Below are 13,722 nucleotides of genomic sequence, written 5' to 3' on the forward strand. Positions count from 1 at the left end.
CTCACTGAAACTCTGAAGGACCACTGAAGCTTTAGATCTCTCCTTGAGATAGGCTGAGGCCTTTGTTGAGACTGCAGCACAGTCCCCCTCCTCCTTTGCTCAATGCTGCTTCCTCCCCTTCCTTTCCTAGGTGTTATTCCAGGAGCACTCCTTAATAACTCTGCTGTATAATCACTTCCATCTCAGAATTTGTTTCTGGAGGACTCAACCTCCAATAGATACTTAACTACAGAATAGAAAAACCTGGCCAGTCTCAGAGAAATAGGAAAAAAAAATTTTTTTTTTAATGGAACATAAATGTAGGAAATCTACTAGCCTAAGCAGGTAGCGTAACCAAAGAATTAAGTCAAGCAGGGAATTATTCTTGTACATTATAAAAGTTTGACATTTATACCAAAGGGGGATTTTATTTAAAATCTAAGAATAAAAATAAGAAAGAAACATTTCTCCATCTTGTTCCTTCTTTTTAAATTGAATAAGAATTTATTGGGAGTGTTGGGAAAATAAGAGTTATATCTCATACCCGATTGCTTCTACATTCATCTAACTGTCTGTCTGGGAGTCCTTTTATGGAACAAAATAAAACACCAATTCTGTGTTGCCCCAACAGGCAAAGGAATGCACAATCCAACACTCTGGTATTAAAAAATAATTAGAAATAGTTTCAGTTACTTTCCCTAAGCATTGTGTGTATGATTTAGGAAAAAAAAAAAAAAAAAGATCTTATCTTGAGGCACTGTTAAATGTATAAGCATAATAGATTTTCAATTTTTTTCTGTAGGTAAAAATAATTCTAACTATCCTACAGAAAGTCCTCATTTGATGAATATTGATTTCAACTAAGCAATAATGATCTGATCTGTAGAGAAGTGGCCATCTTGCATTCCCATGAATTCTCTAACGTTTATTTTAGATTGCATTTGGATTCTAATAAAATAAATTATAAAACACTAACATGGAAAACTGAGTTTATTTTTTCCAAAAACTTCATTTGTTTGCACAAAAAAATAAGTACTTTACAATTCAGCTAGTCCAAAGTTTTACTGTAAACTATAGACTAAAATGTAAAAAGAAATTTCTTATTATTTGCCATTTGATATTCAAAATTGTTTTGCCAATACAGTAAAATTTGTTTTATTAAAAAGTTAGATGAAGCAGAAATGTATAAAGTGATTAAGAATTTAATTAGCTTCCCATGTGCGAATCTGAGAAAAATGCCATCTGAAATTTGATTGCAAATTTCCTTTGGCATGTTAAGAGAAGTCACACACAAAATAGATGACATTATTTAGTATGTGGGAATTTGCATCCACAGTGTCCAAGCACAGGAGACATATCTGTATGATCTTTTATATTTCTGTTCTTCCAGAAATATGATGCGTAGACTTTGGTAGAGATACTATAAGGGTGACAAAAATTGTTTTACAGTATACACTTACACGTCCACAAACATTGTATAAGAATTCCCATTGCTCCATATTCTCTCCAACACTACTTTTTTTCAAGTTTTTATTTAAATTCCGGCTAGTTAACATACAGTCCAGTATTGGTTTCAGGTATAGAACTTGGTGATTCATCACTTATATTGCAACACGATTTATTGTCAGTTTTTAACTTTGTCAATTTGGTGGTAGAGAACCATAACTGTGTTTTATATTTTTGTTTCTCCTTATACTGAGATTGTACATATTTTTGTTTGATTTCATTCATATTTTACCTTTTGTTGAGTACCTTTTTCTTGTCTTTTTCCATTTTTTCTGTTAACTTTTTAATTATAGGATAGGAATTTTTATGTAGGCTGCTACTATTTCTTTTTTCTTTTTCTTTGTTTGTTTTTGTTATATGTGGCTTGTCTTTACACTATTTCCTTGATAGCTTTATTTGATAAGAAACATTTTATTTTAAAAATAATTTTAAATTTACAGAAAAGTTACAAGGATAATGCACTGACTCCTCTGTATGTTTATATATTTTTTCTTTAATACTCTCTATATCGATACACATATTACTAGCATTATTATTATTGCCAAAACATCTGTAGTTGCAAAGCTGTGTAAAACATAACACTGGGGTAGATCATTCACATCAATACAGTGAAAATAGTGTCTTCTTGAAGTGCAGTTCAGTGTTGCTGAGTATGTTATTTTCCTTCCCATGTAGACTGTTGTCTAGATTAGTAACTGCTTATTCTGGTACAACAGAAAAACAGGATCTGATGCAACGCCAGCCTATAATCTAATGGGGAATTTGTACCCATTCACAGCCATGGGTCTACTGCAATACTCAGAGGAACAGCTGGAGGCAGGGCGCCCGTCCTGAGAAAGCCTCCTTGTGACATAGGCCAAAGGAGAGGAGCGAACAGCCACCGTGGGAAAGGCATCTTTGCCTACATCTTTGCCTATTTCTGCTGTGGAACAAAGGCTTTCAGCCACTGGACGAAAATCAAAACACAGTCCCTAAGAACTCTAGTGAAAACAATCACAGGGGGAGGAAGCAGTAAAATACTCTAAATCCCTGAGGGAGGGGCAGGAGTATATGTTGGGCCAAGACTTGCTGCCTGGGGCAGAATCACTGAGAAGGTCAACACTCAAGGGTATACAGTATCTAAGATTCAAGTTAATCCAAACAACAGAAAACAACTCCTCTACCACCACCACACATACAAACTCTCCATCACCCACATAGCAAGTGCCAAATATCAAGTAACAGTGATTTATACTGGGAGAGGCAAAAGAACACGGAGAGAAATCCTCTCGGAGGCAGGCCCAGTGCAAAGGGAAGACTGAGAGCAGTGAGTGGAAGAGACATAAAGGAAATACCTCAGGACACCAGCCCCATGTCAAATTAAGGTAGTGCTGGAGGCATCTGTAGTGTGTGGTGCACTGAGGAAACCATAGAAACCAACGAACAAAACAAACAAACCCAGCTCAACTATTAATTAGGATACCTACATACTCCAGTAATGTCCACAAAAGAAAAGGGGTACCCACGTCTGGGCATAAAAGTTTTCTATCTCCATCTCTACTGTCCTGCAAACAATGTCTGGTTTCATCAAAAAATTACAAGATGGGCAAAGAAGCATGCAAAGACCAACCAAACAAACAAAAAACAAAATAAAACGTTGTTGAGAGGCAAAACAATCATCAGGAACAGATTCACTTATGTCACAAATAGATAGATCCTGGAATCGTCAGACACCTAATTTAAAATAACTATTGTTAACATGTTAAGGCTCTCGTAGAAAAAGTGAATAATATGATGATCAGTGGGTAATTTCAGCAAAGATATGGAAACTCCAAGAAAGGATCAAATGAAAATGCTAGAACAAGGAAAAAAAAAACAGAATAAAAATAAGGAACGCCTTTGATGGCATATCAGTAGATTGGCATAGCTAAGGACTTTATCAATAAACTTGAAAATAGGTCAATAAATTACTTAAAGTGAAACACTCTGAGTGAAAAGAGAAAAAAAATAAGTAAAATTTTATGAATGAAGAAGTGAGCATCCAAGAACTGTGGGATAATACTAACTGACCTGATATACATGGTCTTTGGAATCCTAGAAGAAGAAAAAGACAGAAAAAAATATTCAAAAAAAGAATTGCTGTGAATTTTCCAAAAATTAATGACAGATATTATACCACAGCTCCCAGAATCTCAAAGGATACAAACAGTATAAATACTAAAACAGACAAGAAGCTAACAAAATGAAATCCAGGTGTGTGTATTTTCACCTCAGACCATGATCTTACAGTTCATGGGATTGAGCCCTGCACTGAGCTCTACACTGAATGTGGAGCTTGCTTGGGATTCTCTGTCTCTCTCTCTCTCTCTCTCTCTGTCTCTCTCTCCCCCTTCCCAGCTCACTCATTCTCTCTCTCAAAATAAATAAATATACATTTAAAAAAGACATCCTATATTATATTATAGTAGATTTCATATCAGAACCTACTCAACCAAAAAACAATAAAGTGGTATCTTTAAAGTGCTGACAGAAAAAGAACTTTCAATGCAGTTTTATGTACAATACAGCATATTTCAGAAACAAAGAAAAAATAAAGCTGCTCTAAGATAAACAAAAATGAGTCAAAGTATTATCAATCCTACCCAGAACCGATAGCACACATCAAACCAAAATATATGATAATAGTGTAAAGAATGAGAGAAAGGAATTGGGTGTACAAATTTTCCTCAATAACCTGTAAAATAAGCTTACAGTGCGGTTATGTCCCAAAAAAACCATCACTGAGTGGAAAATATCATAAGCTAAAAATTCATTTAATACACTAACCCACTGAACATCCCGGTTTAGCCTCCCCTACGTTGAATGTGCTCAGGACACGGACCTTAGCCTATAGTTGGGGAAAATCATCTAACACAAGGTCTGTTTTCTAGCAAAGTGTTAAATACCTCATATAATTTATTGAATACCATAGTGAAAGTGAAAACAGAATGACCATAAGGGTACAGAATGGTTCTAAGTGTATCAGTTCTTTACCCTTGTGATCACGTGGCTGACTGGGAGCCACTGACACCCAGCATAAGGGCAGAGTACCCAATGCTCCGTTGCTAATTGGGAAAAGATCAAAATTCGAAATTCAAAGCACATGGTTTCTACTGAATGAGTGTCACTTTGCCACCGCCATCAAGTCAAAACAAATTATAGGTCAAATCATGGTAAGTTGGACACTGTTAGCCATTCTAAGGTTCTTCTACACAGGAAGCTATATAACATGATTTGAATGTATTCTCTAATTACAGATAAACATTGTAAGCCTGAGGGTAGCTACTAAAAATATTCTTTAAAGATAAAAATAATAATTAGTGGAGATTCAGTGTAATCCTAAAAATTACTAAAATAAACTAAAATATGGCAGAAAAATAGATAAAAGAAACAAAGAAGAGATGGAACGAATAGAAAGTAACTAGCATGATAATAGGTTTAACTTCCACTACATTAATAATAACATTAACTATAAATAATCTATATATACCAATTAAAGCACACATATCAGGTTTGATGAAAAAGCAAAATTCCACTATATGCTGTCTATAAAGAATATATGTTAAATATAAAGACATATGTTAAGGGGAGCCTGGGTGGCTCAGTCAGTTAAGCATCTGACTTCACTCAGGTCATGATCTTGTGGTCCATGAGTTCAAGCCCCACATGGGGGTCTGTGTTGACAACTCAGAGCCTGGAGCCTGCTTTGGACTCTGTTTCTCTCTCTCTGTCTCTCTCTCTCTGTCTCTCTCTCTCTCTCTCTGCCCCTCCCCTGATTGCATTCTCTCTCTCTCTCAATAGTAAATAAAGATTTTAAAAAATTATACAAGAATAAAGACATATGTTAAAATAAAAGCATGAAAAAATGTTGTACCAAGCAAACACTAAGCAAAAGACAATATTAACAAATCATTTTATCTAAAGGAGGAAAATTACAAAACGATAAAGCCATCACTGTTGAAAGAAGATATAACAATCCTAGATGTGTGTGGATCTATCAACAGAGCTTCCAAATGCAAGAGATAAAAAAAAAAATAATAATGTAACTTGAATATACAACTAGACAAACATGCAATTATAATACAAATCTTAAAAATCCTCTGTCAGGAATGGATGGAACAAGAAGTCAGAAATCAGTAAGAACACAGACGACTTGAACAACCTATCAACCAAACTCATATTACTGACATCTATAGAAAACTCCCTCAACACTGGCAGAATGCACAGTGTTCTCAAGAACACATGAAACAATCACCAAGCTAAAAATAAAGATATATTGTAGGCTACAAAGACCCTAAAGAGTAGAACTCATACTACTCTTGGGAAAGCTCAAAACATGTGGAAATCAAGTTTCATACTTCTGAACAGCCCATTTGTGAAAATAGAAATCACAAAGGAAATAAGAAAATATTTTGAAGTGAATAAAAATTAAAGTAGAATTAAACTTTGTGGTTTGCAGCTAAAGAAATGCTTAAGAGAAAAAAAAATTATAGCATTAGAGGGTTTTATTAGACAAGTAGAAAGATCTAAAATCAACAACATATACTTCCAACTTAAAGAAATACAAGAGCAAATTAAAAGCAAAGGAAGCAAAAGGAAATAAACAATGAAAATAATAACAGAAATCAATGAAACTAAGGAAAGAAAAGCAATACAGAAAATCAGATGAAATGAAAGCTGATTCTTTGAAGCGATTCATGAAACTGATAAATCCAGATTCAAAGAGGAAGAAAGAGAGGAAATACAAAGATACAAACATCAGAAAAGAAAAAAAAGAGAATATTACTCCATACCCTACAGATATTAAAAAGATAATAAGCAAATATTATGAGCTACCTGGGCCATAAATTTGAGAACTTAGATGAAATGGAAAAATTCTTCAAAATGATGGCAGAAATAAAACCACCTTCCACTTCAGCAAATGTAGAATTACAAGGGAATTGCAAAATTCAGTCAACAATCTGTTATTCTTTCTTATTGTCTTTAAGATTATTCAAGAAGAATTGATAACATCTAAGTGAAAGGTAGATGGCAAGAATGTTGAAGGGGAGGGCCAGGAAAACCACTCATTTAACAGTGTAAGAAATAAGCACAGAAATATAATACAGAAACAAAGAGAAGCAGAGCCACGTAAAGCTTGTTTACTCAAGTGGGATTTACAGTTCAATATACACACAATTAAATGGAAGATACAGGAGTCCGGGGTCTTGTCTCACACCTAATCAAGCTGAGACTAGAACGCAGTATTTGTTAGTCTGGCTATGTGAAATAATCCAGAGAGAGAAATTGTGCTTTGGCCATACTCACTTAGTTGTTGGATTCCCAGTTACCATAAGAAAATGTAAAAAAGACAATATTGACTTTATAGCAGCACTGGTACACAGTAAATGTCATAAAAAAAAATCGATGTTTGCAAATATCCTGCTTAATGCAAAAGTAACTTGAAATAAGTGTCTGGGAAATTGGTTGTACATGACCATATACACATCTCACATAGTTACTGGTTTTGAGATGACATGTGTATATGTTAAAAAAGCAAGCATGTACAACAGAATAAACACCTATATATAAAATTTCCAAGCTCATTAAATATTTTAATATTTAAAATATTTTATATTTTATTTTAATTTACAAAAAATTAAAAATGTTTTACAACAGGATATTACAGTTTGGTAGGCTATACATTATGTATTGGTAATTCATTAATGACCTGAAAAGTAATAAAGTAGAAAAAAAGCACAAAAAGCTACTTGAGCAATAATAAGGAGGGGCATATTTGAAATGCAATCTAAGAATTTAGCTGATTCTGTTTAAAATATTTTGTGTTTTTTTTGTTTTTTTTTTGTTTTTTTTTAATATTTTTTTTCAACGTTTATTTATTTTTGGGACAGAGAGAGACAGAGCATGAACGGGGGAGGGGCAGAGAGAGAGGGAGACACAGAATCGGAAACAGGCTCCAGGCTCTGAGCCATCAGCCCAGAGCCCGACGCGGGGCTCGAACTCACGGACCGCGAGATGGTGACCTGGCTGAAGTCGGGCGCTTAACCGACTGCGCCACCCAGGCGCCCCTAAAATATTTTGAAAGACATTTGGTGGTTTGGGGAATTCACACAACTTAGCCAGTAGCTCAATCTCCCAGTTAGGCAGCCTCTTCTAAATATTTTGTATTTTCCTCCAAGAAAGAAGATGGAAAAATAATTAGAATAACATCATGGAAAGGAGCCTCCAGTTGCTACAAAGATAAATATTCAAGAACTTCATTCTCAGAATAACTACTTTAAATGTAACATACCAACATTTCATTGATACTACAATTTGTATTTCACAAATTCAGGGATAATATGTGTTTAAATGGAGTTGATACTCCAAAAACTAAGGACTATTGGCATTATTTAAATACCTGAAAAGGAGGAAGAAGTGGTCATGCTGAAGTTATTTGCATCCTAAAATATTTCAAATACAGTAAAACCTTGGTTTCCGAGCATAATCCGTTCCAAAAATATGCTTGTAATCCAAAGCACTTGTATATCAAAATGAATTTTGAGAACCATTGGCTCAGCTGTGATCATGTGACATTTGGCCTCACATACTCATATTGCAAGACATCACTCTTTTATCAAGTTCAAATTTTTTAGAAATGTTTGCTCGTCTTGCAGAACACTCACAGAACAAGTTGCAATCCAAGGTTTTACTGTATATTAAATTCTTGAAAATAATAAAATACAATAGTGTATAATATTTGTTATAATAAAACAGGAAATGAGAGAAGCGAATGTTGTGAAATATCATCACCACTAATACCTCTGACTGTCAAAACTAGTCATGGCAAAGATAAAACTGTCTCCCATTTCAGCAAAAGTGGAATTCCAAGTGAATTTCAAGCCAATAATGTGTTATTCTTCCTGCTGGTACATGAGCAGGAACACACACACACACACACACACACACACACACACTCACTTATTGGAATGTTTTGCTCTTTAAAATCTCAAATTGTGATTCATGGCAGCTAAGTAATTTTATTCCTGAGAGCAATTCAATTTATATTCCATTTGGTGGAATTCATTTTGAAGTGTTGAAATAAAGCCAGTTTCAGTTTAGACTGCTTCTAAGCAAAGGCAGAGGAATCACAGTTATTCGTAAAGCAAAGAAAGGTCAAGAAACAATAAACAACACTATATTGCAAATTTAAAGATGACTTTTTTGCAATCTGTAGAATTGGCTCTAATGAAATAACTCTCATATACAGCACATATATACGATTATTTTATTTCTGATTTTGTCAATAATAATTTCTGATTTTGTCAATAATAATAAAATAGAAATGCTATAATTAAATTCTCTATTGGAATGTTGCTGTTGAAGTACACAAACAGTAGCAATGTTCTGAAGGTACATGTGAATTGAAATCCATACACTGTCATGGAAAGAACATAAAATCTTAAGACAGCTGTCATTTGTTAAATGCTAGCATACGTTTGAAGACATGCTATGTAATTTCTTATAGGAAAGGATTATTTATCATTACCTTGATATCAATTTGGTATTAAATCTTACAGAAACACAAAGAAGGGATACTATTACAATAGGGACCTAAACTGAAGACAATCTAAAATATACTCTTCTTTTAAAGATTTGTTTAACTTTTTATTTATTTATTTTGAGAGAAAGAAAGAGAGCATGCACACACAAAGAGAGAGGGGGAGAGAATCCCAAGTAGGCTCTGCTAAGCACGGAAACCCATGCAGGATTCACACTAACAATGTAATATACAAATTATATGTAAATATATAATATTTACACATAAACTTAAAGAAGAATATATGAAAACCCCGCTAGAAAGATTTTTTAATGTAAGATGAAAGATGATCCTCTGAATAAACAGAATTGCATGCTCTTGACTTAAAATTGCAAAGATGTCAAGTCACCCCAAATTAAAATGTAAATTCAATATAATTTAAATAGAAATTCTAGTTAAATTTTTTAAGGAACAAGATAAATTCACTCTTTTTTTTAAAGGTAAGTTTTTATTTTTTTAATGTTTTATTTGTTTTTGAGAGAGAGAGAGAGAGAGAATGCAAGCAGGGGAGGGGCTGAGAGAGGGGGACAGAGGATCCAAAGCGGGCTCTGTGGCTGGAACTCATGAACTGTGAAATCACGGCCTCAGCCAAAGTTGGACGCTTAACCTACTGAGCCACCCAGGTGCCCCAAGATAAACTCATTCTAAAGTTTAGACAAAGAAAAACCATTCTGGTAATAGATAAATTAACATTTAAAGAAAAGAATAAAGAACAGAAAAATATATTAGTGGGGAGAACAGACTTTAAAGATGTTTTTTTATATATGTAATGACTTACTATAAGATAAAAGTGACATCACACATCAATGTAGGAGGGACACATTGTTTACTAGATTTTTTGCAGGGATGGGGGTAAGAGGAATAAAAAGAAGGGCTCCCTATACAGAGAAAAATAAAATGAGATTCCAATCTAACACCACATATGAAAATTCATTCTAGGCAGAAGAAATATTGAAGTGAAAAAAGTAAAAATATAGTCATAGGAATGCAGATAAATATCTTTATGACCTAGCAGCAGTGAAAGAATTCTTAAACTTCAAAAGTATAGCAGAAAAGAAATTAACTAATTAATTAGACTAAAATAAAGATATCTGTTCAAGGATAGACACCTTGAAAAAAATGAATAGACCAATGAAAGGATGGATAAAGATACAGGTAATGTCTAAGACAAGAGATTTATCTGTAGTTATACAACCAGCTGCTGAAAAACAAGAGGTCAACAAACATAATAAGAAAGTGGTATCAAGTATGAAAAGGTAATTTACAATCAAGGAAACACAAAAGGCCAACATGCACAAAAGTGCAGTTCTAAACCAACTGTAATCAGATACACACGTATTAAAAATAGACTTCATTTTGAACTATGATATATAAAAAAATGAGAAAGGTGAATAATTTCAACTATTGGAGAGAATATGGTGATATAAGAAACCCATACATTGTTAGTGGAAGGTGAACAGGTACAGCCTACTAGAGAGAATCTGTCATTACACAGGCAAATAAAGTATAGGCATAACCCATGATAGAATCACCCTGCTCCTATAAACTCAAGGAAATTCTCACACGAGAAGGTAAAGAGAATTTGTCCGGCTATCTATCACAGTATTATCAGCTGAGAGTTGGAAGCAACCTGGGTACCCATCACTAGGAAAAAAATAAATAAAATGTCTGGATGAACACATGAGTTTATACAAGAAATGGAAGCAACAGATATATAGATGGTGACATGGATGGCTATCAAAAACAACGTGCTTAATTGAAAAGAGATGTTCACAATCTCTTTTCTCACATCTCATGAATGTTATTGCTCACAGTGACATTAAATAAATCAAAATATCTACACATAAAATAAACATGTGTTTTATAAAACCACACACATTGGGGGAAAAAAGATGTACATTAAATAGAATAGAATGGTGCTGTTCCAGTTATCTTTCGTTGAGTAAGAAAACATGCTAATACCTGGTGTCTAAAAACAATAATCATTCATTTTGCTGACGACTCTGTGAGTCAGGAATTCAGGCATGACCTGAATAGGTGATATGTGTATTCACTTGGTGTCCCTGGTAGGTATTTGATGTTTTATACTGCTGGCTGAGTGGGTCAGCAGTGTTCAAGGCTTCTCTATTCATATTTCTGAAACATTGGCAGAGACAGTAGAGGCTTGGCTCAGCTGCTACATTCTCCAAGGGAATGTCTATGTGGTTTCTCCAACAAGGTAGTCAAATCATAAGATCAGTACAGAAGCTGCCAGCACTCTTAAGGCAAGTCCTAGAGTTTACACAGTACCACTTCCATCATAATTGGGATCACACAATTGGTCCTTGACTGACTCAGATGCAAGGTAAGGTGAAAGAGACCCCATCTGTTAATGGGAGAGGTGCCAAAGGTATTCATAGTCATCTTTATTTTGTCGTGGTTGCCTGTAGAGAAAGAGAAATGGAAATAGGGATTGGAGATAAAGGAAATATTTAAATTATATAAAAGACAGTCTAGAAAACAAAGAGATAATGTGCCATTAACTGAGTGATATGTACCAGATATGTTAAGAAATCAGAGTCAGATGTTACAGGATGGAGAATCCTATACAGCTGTGACTATCTTTAGTCTAATCATTCTTTAGGCCCATTGGTTTTTTCTGCCTGAATATTATGACCAATATTTCCACGGCCATCGTAATGCATGTTTTAGTAGGATAGTATTGGTTAAGATAACATCGTCTCCTTAAATTTTTCAGATTGGAACAAATATTGTAAAATCTTACCTTATGTTAAATCTGAATTTAGTCACCTGGGAAAAAATTAAATAGCATTTTGAATGGGTAAGCAACCTCACGATTCGGAAGGAAATATGGCTACTCCAGTTGAACCAGCCTCTAAAACTAGAGGCACAGCTGCATCTTATAAACAAAAGTAATTTGCACTTATTTTCCTGGGCTTCACAAGGAATGCAAACACAGACCATTGTTTGGGGTGTTTCTTTTCTTTCTTTTTTTTTAAATAAAAACAACTCCTTTTTTAGAAGAAGATTACAGTTTATAGATAACACTCTATAAAACATGATTTCATTGCTGAATCTAGAATTTTGTGTTTAAATGTCAAGAGATTTAAAAAAAAAGTCTATAGAGGCATTATTACAATGACAGACATTTTTTTGGCAATCAAAATATATGCAACCATGGGGTGCCTGGCTGTCTTGGTCAGTACAACATACAGACTTTTGATCCTGGGGCTGTGAGTTCGAGTCCCACATTGAGTTTGAGTGTAGAGATTACTTAAAAATAAAATCTTTATATGTGTGTGTGTGTGTGTGTGTGTGTGTGTGTGTGTCCCCAATACCTCTTGTACTCAAGGCAATTTTTAATAAGCCTCGGGAATCTTTAACCGACTAGCAACATGATGCTGGGGGATTTACTTAGTATTTCCAAGTCTTTACATATTGAGGGGCTGGGCTACAAATCTTCTAAGATCTTTTCCACAAAAGTTTCATCTCTAATAAAAAAAATCTTGGCAGAACTAACAAGAAAATTAAAAGTAGTATATGATAAAGTCACAAATTAGATCATCACAGCAAAAGAGTGATATTGAAGCAGGAGAGACAGGAAAGAGGGAGTCAGAATTAACCTAGGATTTGGAAGCATGGTATATTCGAATAGGTACAGAGAAAAGAGAAAGACTTAAAGTTAAATAAACATCATGAGAAAGGCTTTAGCCTACACAGGATTGAGAAGTCGTCTATGGCAGAGCCAATAAAACAACTTTGAGCAGCTGGTGGCTGAATCCTACCCTAGCATTTTCTTTGGCAAGCAGAGTAGTTTGCAAATACTTGCTGGTTGCCCACATTAAAAAAGGGGGGGGGGGGGACACAGAGACAGAGAAACGTCACCTAGTTCTCAAAGTATCTGACAAAATTGGTCCTTATTCCCACATGGCAAAAATCCGCTGGAACTCAGTAGAACTTGTCCCCTTTCAGATGGAAATTTCACTCCACAGTTGTCCACAATTTCCACTAATTTCCTATCACACTCAACTGGTTTACTTATCTATATTCCCCACCTAGCCCGATAGCGATTTCAATATGTCAAAACCACAGAACAGGTCCATTTTTCAGAAGTTAGAGATGTTACAATTTTCAGGCTATAAAATTTGAATTTCATCCTATTAGATTTTACTATATGCAGTTTTAAACAAGAGGTTTATGTTTTTGAAATGCATTTTTTGACTATTAAAAATAGTTCCAATTAAGCAACTGAAGATGCTGGAACTAAAGAAAAGCCTCTTCAGGAATTGGGAAAAGACAGAATCACGAGCCAAGAAAAAAGTTGATCTTACAGGATCATTGCTTTCTTAGAGGTGAGAGAGAACTATAAAAAAAATAGGGTAATTAAAACAAATGTTGGGCTTTGGGTTGAGGCTGAATATGGGAGTAGATACAAAGACTTATCCACTCATAGGTTAGAGATAGTGCTCTCCACCTACCATTTCTATAATTATTGCATGTCGCTGTCATCTGTTTACTCTCCAAAAAGCCACCAAAAAAGCAAAGGCTATTAGACTTATTTAGTCAGGGCACTGGGGAGGAGAGAACCACCTTGACAGTCCATAGAAGTTTCTCGATAGGGGAAATTAGGACATAACTTC

The sequence above is a fragment of the Puma concolor genome, chromosome B1 (assembly GCF_028749965.1).
Source record: "Puma concolor isolate L17-30 chromosome B1, mPumCon1.1.hap2, whole genome shotgun sequence".
Lineage (NCBI taxonomy): Eukaryota > Metazoa > Chordata > Mammalia > Carnivora > Felidae > Puma > Puma concolor.